This window comes from Octopus sinensis, linkage group LG13 (assembly GCF_006345805.1).
Source record: "Octopus sinensis linkage group LG13, ASM634580v1, whole genome shotgun sequence".
Taxonomy (NCBI): domain Eukaryota; kingdom Metazoa; phylum Mollusca; class Cephalopoda; order Octopoda; family Octopodidae; genus Octopus; species Octopus sinensis.
The window spans coordinates 62,666,083-62,686,533 of NC_043009.1; the positions used below are offsets into that span (position 1 = coordinate 62,666,083).

Here is a 20,451-nt window from a genome sequence, read left to right on the forward strand (position 1 = left end):
TAACTGAATAAGAATTCTAAATGTTTATATATTTGTTTGTAAGATAAATAGTTACAGAAGCTGTCAGCAAAGATGTGGAACAATGATTAGACAATCCAAATGGCTTAGCATAAAGTGGTTGTTTTAAACTTGAAATAATTAGTTTTATCAGATGTAAACATTAAAAGAACAATTGGGTGCCTTTGTGATTTATAGTGATTCACAACTGGCTATTTACCAGTTTCTTTCAGTTTGGACTCATTGAATTTCACACTTTTTTAAAAGAAGAACGAAAGCTTAACAATATGACATTAATTAGGTACAATCAATCTTTATTAGCCTCCACTGAAATAGAAGCCTAACCAGGAATTCTTTAAAATCAATGATAAGAGAAAATCCGAAACATTTTTCTTTTTTCTTTTCCGACATTGCGAACATCGCCATTTTTCTCATTCTTTTTAATCTGTTTTCCCTCCATTTTTCTTTCATATTTCACGCCGTTTCTTCTCCCATTTTGCTTATTTCCTCTCCTTTTCTATCTTCTTTTCTCTCTGTTAAGTTTATTTTTCGACATCTTTCTCTCTTTCCTTCCGTTATTTTATAATTTTTCCACTAGCCTTTCTATTAAAATTTCCACTTCAATCAGTTTTTCCCCTCCTTCCCTTTTTATCATTACTCTTTCTTCTACGTACACATCATTCTCTCTCTCTTTCTCTCATCGGAATTCAGGCTTCCGCCACTAGAAGTCACTTGATGCGACCCTCAGGCATCAGTTTTGCCGACGGCGTCGTCGAATACAGTCGCAATGCCTCTTTGTTTTGCAGTGCTTCTCTCCTGTTTGTCGATTTTTGCGATGGCTGAAACGAAGGGACAGCGTGCTTCCGTGAAATTCTGTTTTCTGCTGGGGGAAACGGTGGCCGAAACAACTGCCATACTTGAAACAGCTTACAAAGAAGCTACCATGAGCAAAACACAAGTTTACGAATGGTTTTCACACTTTAGAAATGGTCACTTATCGCTGGAAGACCAACCTCGTTCAGGACGACCTCCCAAACGAGTGAAAGCATCAGGAAAATTCATGAACTGATCTTGGAAGACAGTCACCGAGCAATTGACGAACTTGTTGATATGATTGGTGTGCCCTGAAGATCCCGCCAATGAATTTTGAGCGAGGAATGAAAAGAGCTGCAGCAAAATGTGTGCCTCACTTGCTCACGGAAGATCAAAAGCAGTCATGACTGAATGCATGTTGGAAATTGATCTGGACCTTTTTTCGAACGCCATCACAGGTAACGAAAGCTGGTGCTACGGTATTTGCAGATGTGGAAGAGGTGAAGAAAATTTCGACAATGGCGTTGAATGACATCACTTCAGAAGAGTTGCAGCACTGCTTCGAATAGTGGGAAATGCGCCTGGACCTGTGCATTGCTCCAAATGGAGAATGGAATGGAAGCACTCCGTCGGTTACGACGACGAGGGTTCCGGTTGATCCGAATCAACGGAACAGCCTGCTCGTGAAATTAACGTGTAAGTGGCTGAGCACTCCACAGACACGTGTACCCTTAACGTAGTTCTCGGGGAGATTCAGCGTGACACAGAGAGTGACAAGGCCGGCCCTTTGAAATACAGGTACAACAGAAACAGGAAGTAAGAGTGAGAGAAAGTTGTGGTGAAAGAGTACAGCAGGGATCACCACCATCCCCTGCCGGAGCCTCGTGAAGCTTTAGGTGTTTTCGCTCAATAAACACTCACAACGCCCGGTCTGGGAATCGAAACCGCGATTCTATGACCGCAAGTCCGCTGCCCTAACCACTGGGCCATTGCGCCTCCAGATGGAGAATACTTTGAAGGCCATAAAAGTGTAAACATGTAAAACTAAGTAAATAAAATAATACTGCAAAATTCCGGTTTCTTTTGGGTACCTCCTCGTATATATAAGTATATAAAACCTTCGACGTTTCTATCCAAAATGGTTCCCCACCCAATATTTACATACTATTATTCATAGCTTTGTGGGTGCTTCGAGATTCACTTTTCTAAAGATGACACCAAGACTCACACACACAGGATTTTCCCCTTCAAACTCGTCAATGTCAACCTAAAAATTCGCCATTCCTAGTCAATTTAAAAGTAATTACCATTGGAGGTTTCAATTATCTTTTTACGAGCAAGCATTGACATCAGAGATTATTTATTGGTCGCAGAATGTGAACTTAATGTTCCGAGGTTAAGGGTTACAAGTTTTGTATAATAAACATTGTCGTGCCTTACTTTATCGTAAATACAACCTACATTTTAGTACATTAGGTATGAAATTACATATTTTACTATACACATGCGTATAAAACAAAAATAAACAACATCAATTTAATCTTTTATTCATTATTTATGTACGTAAATATATTGATCGACGTCGATTACCGAAAAGAATTGTACCTGATTTTTTTTTAGGAATATGTTAAGAGAATTAAATGGGAATATACATCAATATAGAGAATTGATTTTGTCTTTAACTTTGTGAGTGTGTGTGTAGGAGGAATTCCACATTAAAAATACCGATTACGATTCTGATTGAAAGATTTTTCTTTTCTTCAAAATTTCAATTTTTTTTCTCTCAAAATATCGATACTACTTGCTTATGATAATTTCGTACTTCCAATTCGTGACCATAAACCGAAAGAATAGCCTTTATATGGAATCTGACTTTGTAAAGTCGTGAGCAAATAAGAATTTTCGTATTTCTAGAGATGTTGTCTGTTTTAGACGCAGCAAATGATTTTAGCTCAATAGAGGTCATAGGATTGGTTAAAATTCGAAAAATTAAACTACGTTAAACTTACAAATTACAATTTTCTCAAGAAAGCCAAGAGAAAAAATGCTTTATTTTGACAAATTCTACCAGTATACGAAGTTTAAAAGTGTTTAGTTAACTAGAAATTGTGTTGAAAACTGCCGTTCAAAAGGAAAAGATCCGTGACATTTTTACCTAAATTCGGATTGGGTAAACAAAAACTGAAATAAGCCCTTCGTACACATACACACAAACCTTTGTGTATGTGTGCCTTTCTGCTTCTCCCATCACTGCTTGACAAAGGTACAAAGGTGTTTACGTACGCGCAACTTAGCGGTTCGGCGAAGAGGCCGACATAATAAGTACTAGGCTAAAAGTAAGTGCTGGGGTCGATTTGTTCGACTGGACCTTTCGGAGCAGTGTCCCAGCATGGCCGCAGTCCCATGTCTGAAACAAGACATGTTCTGTCTTACTGGCATGTCTACTTTACTTCCATGAAGAGTGTATGTGTGTGTGGAGGATATATATATTATATATATATACATCCTTAATATCATTTGCCATCGATCAAACATTACTTGTTAGAATGAAAAGGAAAAAAAAAGAACTCGGCCGATATATTCAAATGACTATTGCTAGAGTATATTGTCTAAATTATAAATAGCACGAGGAAAGATAACATCGCTAATTGTGTTTAGCTAAATATATTCAGTGAACCTTCAGAGAAATTATTTCACTCCTATTTAATACTCTCGTGCTGATTGCAAGACTAGTTTCCATTATGTGAACAACGCAAACCGACATACAACCAACCATACCCTCACCTCTCTCTCTCTCTCTCTCAACTCACTTTACATTTCCATTCACTTTCTAATGCTATTAATTTACATTTGTCGCCAGCTAACACTTGCCGGCAAATGTTCGTGCACAGACATCGTATATTTGCGAAAATATTGTTAGAAGCCGCTTCTTGGTAGTTTGCCAACATTGACCCCTGAAATAATCACACCTCACCCTTTCCGTCGACCTAATTTCCATTTTAGAAGGGTTCACAAATTCAGCTGTTTAGAACTTCAAATATTCCGAGCTCGTCGCCGTTTCCTGGCTCACACATCTCACCTTTCTCATAAATCACTGTGCGCTTTTTCCCATCCATACGCTTTGTACGTCTCTCACTCACACATAAAATATCATTGTTTGTATTCATGTATGCATGTGTGTCGGTCTATCAGTAAACTTATTTGTGCTTCGTCTACGAATGGGAAATCAGCGATACTCTGTGTGTGTGTGTGCGTGTGTGTGATAATTTCAGGCTATTTGCATTCCTGCTATCAGTAACTTAATTCTATGTTACAACCATTCTTAAAACTATATATATATATATTATATATATATATATATATATATATATATATATATATATATACACATACATATATATATATATATATATATATATATATATATATATATATATATATATATATATATATATATATATATGCTGACGATAAACATAGGATAATTCATTCACCTACTTAATATATATATATATATATATATATATATATATATATACATCATACATACATACACACACACACACACATATATATGTATGTATGTATGTGTGTGTGTGTATAATACACACTCGTAGCTCATGCTTCTAAGCGCGCGACTTATCTACAGATACAGTCTCTCGTGCTCTCTATGTACATATATATATATATACACATAGTATTTTTCCTCAGAAATAAAAGTACATGCACACACGCACACTTTCTATGCACTCACAGAAGCTGTTGCGATCTTCCTGCTAGTGTCTTGCTGTGTGTGAGTCTGTGTACGTATGTGTGTATATTCCCCCAGTCCCACTAAATGTCTCATCATTACATCAGCCAGCATGCAGCTCTTGTTACATAGCACTTCCTACTTTCTTTTCCCTTACTAACAAACACTGCTGACTTCACATAATGGATGTTTCTGATTTCCTTTGCAATCTCTTTATATTTATCGAACAAAACTATATCAAAAACGAGTTACTTTTTACATAAAGCCAACACACAACTCTTGTGTTAGTTCCATTATATTTTAAATCAAGACATGTTAAGCAGATAGAGCTAAGTTAGCTCCCTTGCCGATGGCACGCACCTTGTGTGCTCGGGAAAAAAATGGGCGGCACGAATTAACTGGGAATGATTAATTTTTAGTGAAACGACTTTGTTTTTGTTTTTAATTGTATTTTCGCCTCGTATAGCATGAAAATAATTGAATTCTACAGAAGATACAATTATCTTTGTCAAGCTTTTTATTTTGCAGTTAAATTTCTGTGTGACTTAGTGGTTTTGATGAAGATGGCGAAAACCATTTTGATAATTGATAAATCCAAGATGCATAATGGAATGGAGAAATAAGTAAACATTGCCTCTTGTCCTGCATTTCCTCCAGTTCTCCAATATCTCTTCTCTAAGCAGAATTCAATTAAGCGAAAACTCAGATATTACATTGAACATAAAGGATTATATCTCTACTTTGCCAGCCTTGGCTGCTGTAATACTTTCATATTCAAACAATAAATTTCCCGATTCTAACTGGAAGATGTAGTTTTCCATTCTCACCTAGTTACATCATTTACTTGTACCATAGCAATCGTTCTTTAAAGCAAAAAGTAAAAGGCTAGCATCATTACCCCACTCCCTGTTCTAACAAACCATCACGGCAACTGCAATGAGGGTGGAGTTGTTTCTTTAATAAGGATTTTCGCCGGTCTGTTACTTCTATCTGCCTGATAGATTCAAAGTATTGTGTATCTTTAGCGGTGGAGTTACGACGCTGTCTGAGCAAACCATCACAGTTGTGGTATATGTTTGCCTAACGACATGACTTAGTCATCACAGCTTGTGGCAGATGTTTGTCTATAACGACATGAACAAACTATCTCTGTTGATGATGACAGGGTTCTATTCAATATGCCCGTTGGGAGTTCGTTGCATGATCTCAGAATGTGATACATGGACCTATCCGTTCACTTTCAAGACATTCAAGAGCTGCTCCAGGTGACAAAAACAGAATGTGCCTATACAAAAAGCCAACCATTACGCTGTTATAAGGTAATTATGGTGAATGCAAGAGAATAAATGGCGGTTAAAATGACGTATCACAAAGATGAAAGAGTCGTACTTAATATAATTTCCGTGTTCTATTCAGTAGAACTGGTTTGTGAGTTTTTATATTTACTTGATGTGTAAAGTGGTAAATTAGATATGGAAAAAACCCCCATAAAACTCCTGCATAAGAATCACATAGCCATTGACAAGGAACTAATTTAATTCTCATTCTTAGAGCGACCGTGCTCATTTAGTGTGTAGCGCAGTTTTTCTCATGGCCAGACATCAGATGCTAAGTAAGTATACACGGCTCAAGCATTGATGACTGAGTTTGATCTCAGTATAGAAACTTAATGGCTTTAAGCTATTTATATTCCTATCATCAGTAACTCCATTCTTTATACAATATTAATTTAGATTTCAGTCACTCTTAACAGCTTGTACTGTATTTGCTCTCCAGAGGACTTCATTCACTATTGCATTCAGCTGTTATATTTGGCAGTACAATCATCATCATCATTTAACACCCATGGCTTGGACGGTTTGACAGGAGCTGACAAGCCAGAGGAGAGTGCCAAGCTCTACTTTGGCAAGGTTTCTTATTTCTTTATTGCCCACAAGGAGACAAACAAGGACAGACAAACGGATTAAGTCGATTACATCGACCCCAGTGCGTAACGGGTACTTAATTTATCGACCCTGAAAGGATGAAAGGCAAAGTCGACTTCAACAGAATTTTGAACTCAGAACATAATGGTAGACGAAATACCTATTTCTATTTCTTTACTACCCGCAAAGGGCTAAACACAGAGAGGACAAACAAGGACAGACAAACCAATTAAGTTGATTATATCGACCCCAGTGCGTAACTGGTACTTAATTTATCAACCCCGAAAGGATGAAAGGCAAAGTCAACCTTGGCGGAATTTGAACTCAGAACATAATGGTAGACGAAATACCGCTAAGCATTTCGCCCGACGAGCTAATGTTTCTGCCAGCTCACCGCCTACTTTGGCAAGGTTTCTGTGGGTGGATCCCTTTCCTAACACCAACCACTTTACAGAGTATACTGGGTGTTTTTTATGTGGCACTTGCAAGACAAAGAACTCTCAACTGAGAGGGGCAATATATACAGGAGTTGAACAAAATAATGGAAACACCTTAAAATTTCAAACAAATTTATTTCGACATGGAGTAGGACTGCCTTTGGCAGTATAATTACAGCTTGAATTCTATGAGGTTTGGACTCGTACAAAATTTGAATTGCTTCCAAAGGAATTTTTGCCCATTCTTCAGCTAAAACAGTCTCCAGTTCTTGTAGTGATCATGGTGGAGGATATCGATTCCTTACTTGTTTTTCTAAAATGCACCATAAATGTTCAATAATATTGAGATCTGGGTGGCCAGAAAGAAGAGGCAGCAATTTGCCAGTCACTGCTTGTAACACACAAATTCACCCAGGAGCCAAGTCATTAACTAGGAACTCACCCATGGACGGATGAACTTGTAGGCTTTCCAAAACCTTGGTTAAAAGACCTTCTGGAGGATGGTGATACCAGAACTGCTGATGAATTTCAAACACGGATGATAAAACAGGATATTTGTCTGTGATTTATCTGAAGCAAATGCATATTCCAATTGATAAATGCTAATGATCTTTTTCTGGAACAGGTGTATACAGACATATGTAGCAGACCAGCAATTCTGCTCCAATGTCTACATCATCATTATCATCATCATCATTATCGTTTAACGTCTGTTTTCCATGCTAGCATGGGTTGGACGATTCGACCGGGGTCTAGGAAGCCAGGAGACTGCACCAGGCTCCAGTTTGATCTGGCAGTGTTTTTATGGCTGGATGCCCTTCCTAACGCCAACCACTCCGTGAGTGTAGTGGGTGCTTTTTACATGCCACTAGCACAGAAGCCAGTCAAGGCAGCACTGGCATCGGCCATGTGGCAGAGTTTAAGCCTGACAAAAAAGATATAACCTTGTTGAAAGATCATAGAATAAGCCATGATTTCAAGAGATGTAGTTCTCCAAGCGATTCTGCTGGGTTCTTGTGTTTAGTCTAGATTTCAGTTGATGTCTGTCCTCACATTCCATCTTGAATATTTTCAGGAATACTTAACTGCTATTAGAATGTTTCATTAGGTTCAGCGACCTCTTGGTAATGTTTAGGTTACTTTCCCTATATTTTTCAATTGAGGTGATTGTATTGATTAATAAAAAAGACAAACAGCTGAAACAAAAGGTGTGTGTTCAGTCATACATGAGTTAGACAAATGTGGCTGATACTCAGGTTCCAACAGTTGAGTTGATTATCATAAACACCTCTAAGCTGATTTTGTGCGTATTCAGCATATAGGCCTGTCTCCATTCAAATTAATTAGCGGTGTTGGAGAGAACAAGAGTGCATCAATCAATCAATAGCAAAAATCTGCACACTTTCAATTATTCAAAATAGCAAAATTGATGGACACACATACACACCAATTTTGCGGATGGACAGAGTGTGATGTCAAAGACAGGTTCTGGGATAATTAACGTCTCCTCACAGCTACAGAAGTTATAGGCCATCCATTCATTCTCACTCTGCCAGACATTTTCCGCTCACCATGTCAGTTTCTGATTTTATCTTTTATTACCTGTAAGGTAGCAAATACAGCAACCGATGCACTCATGCCAATAGTTACTGACCACAGCAAGTTCAATTAGATGACCCGCTGTGAGTTCATCCATTTTATTATGCAGGTTTTATTTATATTCTTGCTGTCTTCTTCAGTTGGCCTCTTTTAATGATGGATGGACTTTAGGACTGAGAGTAAAGAATACATGGTTAGCAGTAGCAAGAAGCTATTTGGTTTCATCTGACAACACAAACTCTCATCCATAGATACACCGTTTCCACACATACACAGCTACACACACACACTCTCTCTCTCTCTCAATATACTCACATATACTTTCATATGCTACATCCTCCCTTCCTCTCTCTTTCTCTCTACACACACAAACACGCATGCGCATACACACACTCACACATGCATACATACACACACAGAAACACACATGCACACACAAACACATACACACACACGCACAGAAACATGCCTGTAAATACACACACTCACACACATGCACACGCATACACACACACGCACAGAAACATGCCTGTAAATACACACACACTCACACACACACACACACACTTCCATATTCCAACATCCAAAACTGCCTTTTCTCTCCCTCTCCACACTCGCATACTATTACACACTGTTAAAAGATGTGCAGAGCATAGCACTGAAAAAAAAAAAAAAGACCCAGAAAATTAAGTGAACGTGTGAACAAAAAATTTATTAAGAAACAGAAAAATAAATTCAGTCTGAAAGTACAAAATTGAGAGTCATTCACTTCGTTGTGTGATATTCCATTTATTAATTAAATATTTTTGTATTTTACTCCTTGATGGGATTTCAGTGAAGTTGTGTTGGTTAATACAAGAATTGTATCATTTGATTCTAGATGGTTCCGACTGTATTAGCCCTATTATAAAGCTGTTAGCTGTGCATACAAGCTAGTGCAATCTGGTATTTCACCACTATATCACCTCTCACTGTCTTCTTTACTATCCACCACCCTTTATAGATTTTTGGCTGGATATGTGTGTATTATAACAGTTACTGCTGTCAGAAAGTAAGACAGGAGTAAATGGAGACCAATGTGTGTGTACATGTATGTGTATGAATGTGTGTCTGTGTGTGTATGAATGTGTGTCTGTGTGTGTGTATGAATGTGTGAATGTGTGTATGTGTGTGTGTGTGTGTGTAACAAGGCCACCAGTGGCAATATAGCAGCTAATAGTTTCATTGTAAGAAGACTTAAGTGCAATGTGTGGCTTGGCTTTCCTTTTACCACATATCTGACTTGCCTACCTATATCTCCCTACCACCACCCCTTTCACACCTCTTTCGGTCTTTATTGTGTGAAGAAGGAAAAAAGAAAGAAAAAACCCAATAAAAAAACATTGAGTAGTGATATAATGATGTTAAAAAAATCTCAGTGTTATAGACAGATTGGTAAATATACTCCAAGCTTTTAACATGTTAAAATGGTTTGTGACAATCACCACCAACATCATCAAAATCATTTTAATGACTATTTGCACCCTGATATCATAGATTGAATATGTCTTTGATACAGAAAATGTCTGGATGTCACTCACTCCTATGACATCTCATCTGTAACACTCAATATTTTCTGACCTGACCTAAATTGTCCCAAAGCCTTCTTCTATGTTCTACCTCAACCTTCCTTTACCAACTCAGTACTTTTTCACCCACTACAAATAATCCATTCACATCACATTCTATCTATCTCCTCCGTTATACATCTGTCACAACAGGCTTTTGTGCTTTTGCTAACAGTTTACTTTGTGAAAACACTTGCACTCAACCATTTTTCAATTTAATACTTTATCAGCCCCTATCCTTACAGATTCTTACTTACTTAAGCCCTATCAGGGCCATATTAAGACCAATAGAGGCCCTAAGCACTTCAAAGATTTTGGTGCCATCGTATATATAATTCAAAATATAAGCAGTAATAAACTATAAAATAAATTTCAACTTTTCAAAATGGAACAAAACTAAGAGTAAGATGGAAAATAATGTTTATTTCTATGTATTTCCACTTTATTTATATTTGAAAAGTTTTCTCCTACTTTTTTTTAAGTGCAAAGTCTTTGATCAGATCCTCTCTATGACACCATAGTCTTTGCTGGACATTGTTGTAGAGCTGAAAACGAGGTAATTTCTACTCTTCTCTTCTGGAAGCCATCTACTCGCAATACCAGAGGGCACACACTCTCCTACCCTGATGTAATCTCCAGGAATACAAGCATCCAGCAACAGGACCTCCGTAATTGAAGTCTGGAGTAACATAGTAAATTCCATTGTCTTGACCACAGTCAAACAATGATCATGACGACACCATGAACACTTCAAAATTATATTCCCATTCATATAAACCATTTGGAATATTATTTTAGCAAGATTAAAGTGATTTCTTTTGTGCCATAAGTCATTTACCAAAGGTGGCAAGCTGGCAGAAACGTTAGCATGCAGGGCGAAATGCTTAGCGGTATTTCATCTGATGTTACGTTCTGAGTTCAAATTCTGCCGAGGTCGACTTTGCCTTTCATCCTTTCGGGGTCAATAAAATAAGTACCAGTTATGCACTGGGGTCAATATAATCTACTTAATCCCTTTGTCTGTCCTTGTTTGTCTCCTCTGTGTGTAGCCTCTTGTGGGCAGTAAAGAAATAAGTCATTTACCATTTCTCTGGTGCCTCCCTAAACACGTGCTTCACACATGTTTAGTTTGCTTTATGCTTAATGCAGCCCCAATCCCTTTGCTCCGTATGGAATATAGGACATCAATAATTTTTCTCCGCTCAATAATCTTTTTCCTCTCCCAAGTCTTGTTGGTTTTGAATTGTCATCAATGCTTCTGTAACTTTGATTTTCTTCTTCCAGGTAAGGCTGTTGGCCCTACACAAACCCAGTTTTACCTCTGGGAAGAGGTGATCCATATTAGTCTGGCCTCTACCCTTTGACCTATCCTGCATGAAAGGCTCTGCCAGGAGCTTACATTCTGGTGTCTTGGCTCTCAGAGTCATTGAGGCACCTCATCACAACAAAGACTAAACCTTGAGGAAGATAGTTCTATACTCACTGTTATACAATAACATACATCTTTCTTCAACCTATCATTAATGAAATAGCCTGTGTGTGGGTCTTTCATCAACCTGCTGGAAATATCAGTCAAATCTCCCTCAAATGACACCCTGCCATCTTGTAAAGAGAGGGCACATGTTGGATAAAATAGTCCTTGATATGTAATGTCTGAGAGAAAGACAGTGAATATGGCTGGAATATTTTCATCAAAGGCTTTGCTTAGTCAGGACTAAACAACAATAGCAGGCATAGTCCTCTGCCTTCACTACAATACAATATCATACATCTTATATTGTATAATCTGCCACTTATATAGAAAAAGGAACATTTCGTTGAACAATGTACTTAATAGATAATTAAACTTCTGATAATTAAATTACAATTTTCACAAAGTGAAGAGAATTGAAAATTCAATAAATGATAAACAAAATTGCAGAATAACCAGAATATTTATAGTCTATATTGGTCAATAAATCATTGAAGTTGTGATAAGCTATAGAAACCATTATAAATGTTAAATATGACACAAGGTTTCAATTTCCATGTCAAGAATATGATACACACAGAAGGGATGAATGTTACGAAATAAACTCAAAGGAGTTCATGTCACTGAGATGAAGATGAGCACAGTGTTCTATGAGCTTGCTGAGTGTTATACAAACATTTGTAACTATATATATATATTTTTTTTTTTTCTCTCTCCTTGTTTCTTTCTGTGTTCCTTTCTGTGGAAGAGCGTAGGCTCAAAACGTAAAAGACTTTTTCTATTCCTGAGCGTTATACTAATACATCTGTTTGTTTTGTACACCACCTGTCTTCGTCTTTTGTTTTTTTAGTAAACTCTCCCTATATATATATATATATATATATATATATATATAATCATCATCATCATCATCATTTAAAGTACTGGCAACGGCCACGCTCAAGTGGTGTCTTTTATGTGCCACCTGCACAGGAGCCAATCCAGCGGCACTGGCAACAACCTCGCTCGAATGTTTTTTCATGTGCCAGTAAGGCGATGCTGGTAACACATCTTTTTTCACAATATTCCCTCTCTCTCTTCTCTCTTTTCCAACTGGTGCATTCTTGTATTTCCTCTACATCAAGGCACCTACCCTGTCCCTCTTTTATACTCTTTAACCTTTCATCACCTGGCACAAAGCCACCTCCCTCAATATTATTCCCTCCCACATATACCTTGGTTGAGGGGTCTTTGTCGTTGAAGTTGCTCAGTGACCTCACTGGTGATGGTGCTATGTAAAATTCACCCAACATCCTACTTCATTTGTTTTACATTAAATTATAACTTATGAAAAAAGAATGTAGGATACTGGTTTCAAATTTTGGCACAAGGCCAGCAATTTTGGAGGACAGAGTAAGTTGATTATATCAACCCCAGTATAAGGTGGCAAGCTGGCAGAAACATTAGCATGCCAGGCAAAATGCGTAGCTGTATTTCGTCTGCCGCTATGTTCTGAGTTCAAATTCTGCTGAGGTCGACTTTACCTTTCATCCTTTCGGGGTCGATGAATTAAGTACTAGTTACGCACTGGGGTCGATATAATCAACTTAATCCATTTGTCTGTCCTTGTTTGTCCTCTCTGTGTTTAGCCCCTTGTGGGTAGTAAAGAAATAGGTATTTCGTCTGCCGCTACGTTCTGAGTTCAAATTCTGCCGAGGTCGATTTTGCCTTTCATCCTTTCGGGGTCGATGAATTAAGTACCAGTTACGCACTGGGGTCGATATAATCGACTTAATCCATTTGTCTGTTCTTGTTTGTCCTCTCTGTGTTTAGCCCCTTGTGGGTAGTAAAGAAATATATATCAACCCCAGTATGTAACTGGTACTTATTTTACTAACCCTGTAAGGATGAAAAGTAAAGTCAACCTCAGCAGAATCTGGACTCAATGTAAAGATGATCGAAATGCCACTAAGCAAATTTGCCCAGCGTATTAATGATTCTGCCAGCTTGCCGCCTTAAAAATATGTAGGATATTAATAATAATAATAATGATGAAAATGATGAATTTCATAATTGCAGAAACACAGACAGGGTTTTACATCTTATTCTCTAGTGTTTTGTTTATCAATGTTGCCTTGACAAATGGAAAGCTGGTTATAAATGTATCTCGTTTTTTTTTTTCATCAAACATGCTGACAAAATAATGTTATATAGGAAAGGGCTAAGAACGGTTATAGGATGCCACTCTTGGGCATATGCTGTGTGTGTGTGTGTGTGTGTGTGTGTGTGTGTGTGTGTGTGGTTTTGCATTGATTGATGAAATAAGAAACAAAACATATTAAAAAAGAAAATTCACCAAGACTACCATTAGTTCACTACTACTACTACCACCACTACTACTACTATAACTACTACCACCACCACTACCACCACTACAACTACTACTACTACTACCACCACCACCACCACCACTACTACCACCACCACTACCACCACCACTACTACAACTACTACTACCACCACCACCACCACCACCACTACTACCACCACCACCAGTACCTTTATACTGCTGCTGCCACCACCACCACCACCACTACTGCTGCTGTTACTACTACTACTACTACTACTACTACTACTACTACTACTACTACTACTACTACAACTACCACCACCACCACCACCACTGCCACTACTATTATTATTATATCTATGGCATGGTATTTCTTTAAAAATGAAGTATGGTATTATATAGAACGGCAATGCACTTCATAAAGATGGCATGAGCTTTAAAAGGTTAAGAAGCACTGTTTTGCAGTCTGTTTGTTCTTTCATCTTTTTTTTTTACATTATGCAATGGATTCCTTATGATGCATTCCTCATGGCAAGCTACAGCAGTGGGATGGAAACGGTAATTCTGGATTCATTGTCTGTCAATTGAGACTGGGTGATTTGTCACTTAGTGCTTTGCATAACAGTAGCATTCATAGATGATGCTGATGATGATGGTCATAATGATGATGATGGTCATGATGATGATGATGATGATGATGCTATCGAGAAGCATCTTTTATTTAGCAGCAAACAACTGAATGCAGGGAAACCATTGCACTATGCTTAGATCTAATGCAGTTCTCGTGCAGGAAATAATCAACTAAAAATATTGCTACAGTACAAATACAACATGGTGATTATTGAGAAAAAAAAAAATTAAAATATAATGATAATAATAATAATAATAATAAGTAAATAAATATATAAATATAAACGTTTGTGTCAGTACCAGGGAAAATACTTTTAGATTAACTGAGGTATATTTATTTATAGAAACTAAAGCTAAAAAAACTTAATATTTATGTAAATATTTTGTCAGTATCTAGATTTGTTTGTTTGCTTGTTTGTTTATTGATGATGTTGTTGTTTTGTTGTTAAATATTTTTCAGTTGCAAGAAATATTTCATAATGTGTAACAATATTTTTCTCTTGAGAATTTTTCCAGTGAAGTAAGATGAAAGAGGAGGAGGAGGGTAGGGCAAGGTGAGAGGAATGAACCACAATAGCAGCAGAATGGATGAGGAATATGGTGCATTCAAAAGAAAGAATGAGAGAGACAAAGAGAGAGAGAGAGAGAGACTGGTATAGTGTAATATGACTTTGTAGAAGACACATAATTACACAATACACAAATGTAAAATGTTTGATGAAGAGAAAGAAAAAAGGACACTTGGGAAATAAATATGATACAGTGGTTGATATGAATTTATTAAACAGAAAAGCATTGAAGAATTTTTAAAGAATGAAAAATTATGGAGACAAAATTGAGAGCTGAAGAAAAGCAAAGCTTCACAAAGAGTTCATCAAATATAGAGAGATGAATGAATAGGAGGTCGACAATAGTACTGAACGCGTCATAAAACTGATCAGATATGAATTGGGTTGTGTAGCCACAATGGTAATCTCCTCGATAAAATGTAAAACATTTAAGATGATATTCAAACTTGTAATAAGATGATGCTAAATGTTTTGTGTTAGAAATTAACTAGAAGCCGTCTTCTTTTAAAGAACAAAAGCGAAATTTAGTGTAAATTTACACTGAATATCAGATATACATTTATGATGGAACAGTAAATGTAAAAGGTGAAACCGTATTAGAGTATATTCTATTCTAATTCTAATACCATTGCTGCATATCTCAACCATCTTAATTTGCAATTAAATCATCATCATCATCATCATCATCACTTTTCTATCCTTGTATGATTTGGATGGAGTTTATTGAGGCAAATTTTCTATGGCTAGAAGTAGAGGCTTAAATTTAACAGATTTAAAAATATAATAAATAAAATAAGAAAAAAAGACTTGACACTTGGACAATCATATACATTTGCAAAATGGATGTTTATACTACAAATAAAGCCAAGAAAAATTTAATCACGATAACCAAAATAATATTTGGTGAGAAAGATTGGAGAGGATCAACTCTCAGGAAAAACCATAACATAACACAAGTACATCACCAAAGATATTGTTCTGTCTGTGTGTTGTCCGAGGAAGTCATCCAGAAGAGGATACAGAAGAGGATACAGAAGAGAATGGCTTGCCTCTGCATCTAAAAAGTAAAAAAAGATGGAAGTGTTTTCTATATGCATTCAAAATAGTTGGCCAATGTGTAGAATGATGTCTGACCCACAGACCAGAGTAGAGTGTATGGGAGTGTATAAATTATGTTTAAGACAGAGAACAAGTCAGGAAAACAGGTGGTGCTTGGGCTCCACATACCTGTTGATAGGCTGATGTTGTAGTATATGGAGAGACAAAAGATAAGAGTCACAACCAGAAGATATTATTACAAGATTCAATCTTTAGATGGTCATCACATTTGTGGTTCTGTATGAGTAAGTGAGGAGCCTAGAGGTAACATGCAACATCAGTGTGATTCACTGGTGTTTTCTAGGATATGTAAGGTTTGGTGAACCCCAATGACCACAAAACTATACTAGAGCTGTACCCCATTGTTGAGACAGAAAGGAAAGCAATCAGATTAAAAGTGCAGAACAGAAAGGGCAGTTGCTACATGTGCAGCAAGAGTCACTTGTGGGTTTTCTGTGCAGAGAAATGAGAAAAATGGAGAAGAAAAGTGGGAAGTAGACAGCAGTTGGCCACAGAAACCACTGTTTACAAAGTACCACTGGTTGCAGCTCCAAAGATGGTAAAAGAAATGGCCTCATCTTCAGGGCCAGAAGCTGACAGCTAGGAAACTGAGGGGACCCTTCTCCCTGCCAAAACCAACAGCATGACCCAATGATGATGCAATAATGGGAAATAAATTCAGGTTGGAGGAGAGTAAAAAATTTTGTGGGGACAGTAAGAAAGGGAAAACAAACAAGACATTCTTGGGTGGATTGAAATGTGTGGCCCTTGGAATCACTGATGAAGATGCCGAACAATTTATGAGGAGAAGGCTGATTGAAAAGTGCTCCAATTTTGTGGGGATATTTGGATAGCAGACTGTTGGAGAAAAGCACATTAGCAATTTATATACCACCAAACTCTGAAGATGTTCACTGATATCTTAGGGAGCAGCAGATTTCAGTATCAGGAGTGAAATGTGATTGGAGTTGTGGGGTGCTCTAATTTAATGTGGACACCACTTAGATGATAGTCCCTCAGGTGAGCACGAGGGGGTCGCCCTGTTTGTATTTATGCATTTATAATTACACATTCATATATGTATATGTCTGCATTTATATATATATATCAAAAGGATGTCTTATAAAACTGTTCTACACGTACAATAACAACCATACAAACAATCCAACATACCTCCATCATCAGCTGCCCCACAGATATCATTATGGTTTCGACACCTGGCAGTACCATTCAATCTGGTGGTATCAACAGCACTAAAATAAGTATTGTTTAGGAACAAACATACCTCAGACATCACCACGTTCATTCAATCTTAATTCTAGGAACGATTAAACTAACATTAATGATTAAACTACAACAAAGAAACCACACTTATCCTAAGTACAAAGACAGTATCAGTAAATCGATAATTCTGTATGTTCCTTGTGTATTGTCTGTATTTTATTTTTATTTAATTTGTATCTAAATTTTTAATGTTATAATATATTGCATGGTGCTTTTGTCCCAGTCATCCGTTTTAATATAAATACGCATGAATGTGTGAGTTCTTGTGGTAAAGACATAAATTTTGTGATAAAAAATGAAGAATAAATAAATAAACAAATCACTTTCTTGAAATATTCAAAAAGTAAGTGTTCATTCAAGGACAGAACTGATATACTGTTAATTAATCTTCAAACAAGATCAATACACGTGTAATTTATATTAAATCAAAATTGTTACACCTTTACCTTAAAAATAACATCAAATGATATAATTATTTAACTTGACTATTTAGAGGGTAAATGAGTACAAAAAACAATGGTAATCAATGGGGAAAATTGAACAAGATATCAAGGAGTGTAGCTGGTATCATTGTTAACAATAAACTACAATTTAAAGACAGTCCTCAAGCGAACCATCCAACCCATGCCAGCATGTGTAATATATATGTAGGCGCAGGAGTGGCTGTGTAGTAAGTAGCTTGCTAAACAACCACATGGTTCCGGGTTCAGTCCCACTGCATGGCATCTTGGGCAAGTGTCTTCTGCTATAGCCCCAGGCCGACCAATGCCTTGTGAGTGGATTTGGTAGACGGAAACTGAAAGAAGCCTGTCGTATATATGTATATATATATGTGTGTGTGTCTGTGTTTGTCCCCCTAGCATTGCTTGACAACCGATGTTGGTGTGTTTACGTCCCTGTCACTTAGCGGTTCGGCAAAAGAAACTGATAGAATAAGTACTGGGCTTACAAAGAATAAGTCCTGGGGTCGATTTGCTCGACTAAAGGCGGTGCTCCAGCATGGCCGCAGTCAAATGACTGAAACAAGTAAAAGAGTAAAAGAGTATACTGTATTTTCTGGCATACAAGTTGCTGTAGTATATAGTGTAAACATTCAAATTTTGTCACTATCTTTCCAAATCCTGCTGCTTTTCACATGGAATTTTGTGTTCTCCAGAGTTGTTTTAGTTTATCAGTTGATCTATCTTTTTGGTTGTAAATTTTAGCCTAAAAAATTTGACTTGTATACTGGAAAATACAGTATACGTACATATGCATGCATGTGCGCGTATGTGTGTATCTAAATATGACTAATAACAGAATTAAAGGTTTGAATTGTAGGGACTATAGTCGATTTACGTCAGGCCAACACCCCTGTCTAGAAAAAGCAAAGCTTAGTTACAAAAAACATCTCTGGCAATTCAAAATCAAGACTTGGGAGAGGAAGGAAACATACGATACATCAGGTCTTGACCTGGAAACCACAAGGGAGATAGATGGAAGAGTGGATATCCTTAAAATAGCTGCAGGTGGTATGCTGAAGCAGAGCTTAAGAATTAGGGATGTAAATGGAGAGACACAGAAAGGGCAGTCCAATGTTGAAAACAGTGGAGAAAAATCATCAATGGCATGGAATTCAATAAGAATGAATGCTGGCATGGGTTGGATGGCTTGGCAGGAACTGGCAAGGCCAGGGACTGCACCAGGTTCCACAGTCTGTTTTGACTTAGTTTCTATGGTTGGATGCCCTTCCTAATGCCAACCACTTTATAAAGTATACTGGGTGCTTTTTACATGGCACCAGCACTCACATACCTACCTCTCTATCAATTAATCAATATGGAGCAAATAATTCACGAGAAAAATAATTCATGAAAAAATAATTTGTGACGATACCATTGACTCTGTTATTATCTAGTGTAACAATTTAAAAATGATAACAGAATCAATAATATAAGCGATTGCAGGCTCCCCAAAATGCATTAAATACCTGAAGGATTTTAATCCTTCAACTATATATATATGACATACTTCTTTTAGTTTCTACCTACCAAATCCACTCACAAGGCTTTCGTCAGCCCAAAGCTATCATAGAAGACATTTGCCCAAGGAGGGACCGAATGTGGGACCGTGTGGTTGGGTAACTTCTTACTACACAGCCATGCCTGCATCTTAGCAATTGTCAGCTTACTAGTTGTGTGTAACAGACAATGGCAACAGCATTTGAGAAATAAGGTGACCACAGGTTTAATAATAATAATAATAATAATAATAATAATAATTGTGTACAGTGCTCAGGTGCACTACAACTCATCTAAAGTGTATATATAATCAGGTGTAGTTTCGGCGGATTTCGGAAAGCATGAGGGCCTTAAAAGATGCAGTGTCATGGCAGTCAACAACTGACGCAGGCAGTTTATTCCATGCTTCAGCAACTCTGAGCGTGAAAAAATGTTTCCGAAAGTCATGGGAGCTGTATTGTTTTCTGACTTTGTAGGCATGTCCACGTGTGTTAGACACATGGAGATCAAAAAGGTGTTCAGTGTTGTTGTTGGTGAGGTGGTTGATAACCTTGTGGGTGTTTACCAAGTCCGTCGCCAAACGCCGGAGCTTCAGTGAATCCATGCCCAGGGAAACAAGGCGCTCAGAATATGGTAGGTGTCTGATGGAGGGTATGCGTTTGGTTGCACGTCTCTGGACAGATTCCAGGAGGTCAATGTTCTGTGCAAGATAGGGGTTCCAAACTGATGATGCGAATTCCAAGTGTGGTCGTACCATAGCTGTATACAGTTTTAAATAGATGGCTGGAGAGCGGCTAACAAAAGACCTGCTGAGTGATGCCAAGACACCCTCGGCCTTCCTGACAATCTTAGAGATATGCTTTGACCAACGCAAATCACTGCTGACAGTGATGCCTAGGTCACGCTCGCAAGAGGATTTCTTGATATCAGTGTTGTGGAGG

At 37.5% G+C, this 20,451-nt stretch overlaps 1 long non-coding RNA gene across 1 annotated transcript; it reads left to right on the top strand.

Annotated features, from left to right (window-relative positions):
• The first annotated feature begins 836 nt into the window (after positions 1–836).
• LOC118765725 lies at positions 837–18,030 on the top strand. Its single transcript, XR_005001596.1, has 3 exons — positions 837–1,310; positions 11,597–11,599; positions 18,016–18,030. It is a non-coding gene; the product is annotated as an uncharacterized LOC118765725 (long non-coding RNA).
• Positions 18,031–20,451: the final 2,421 nt, after the last annotated feature.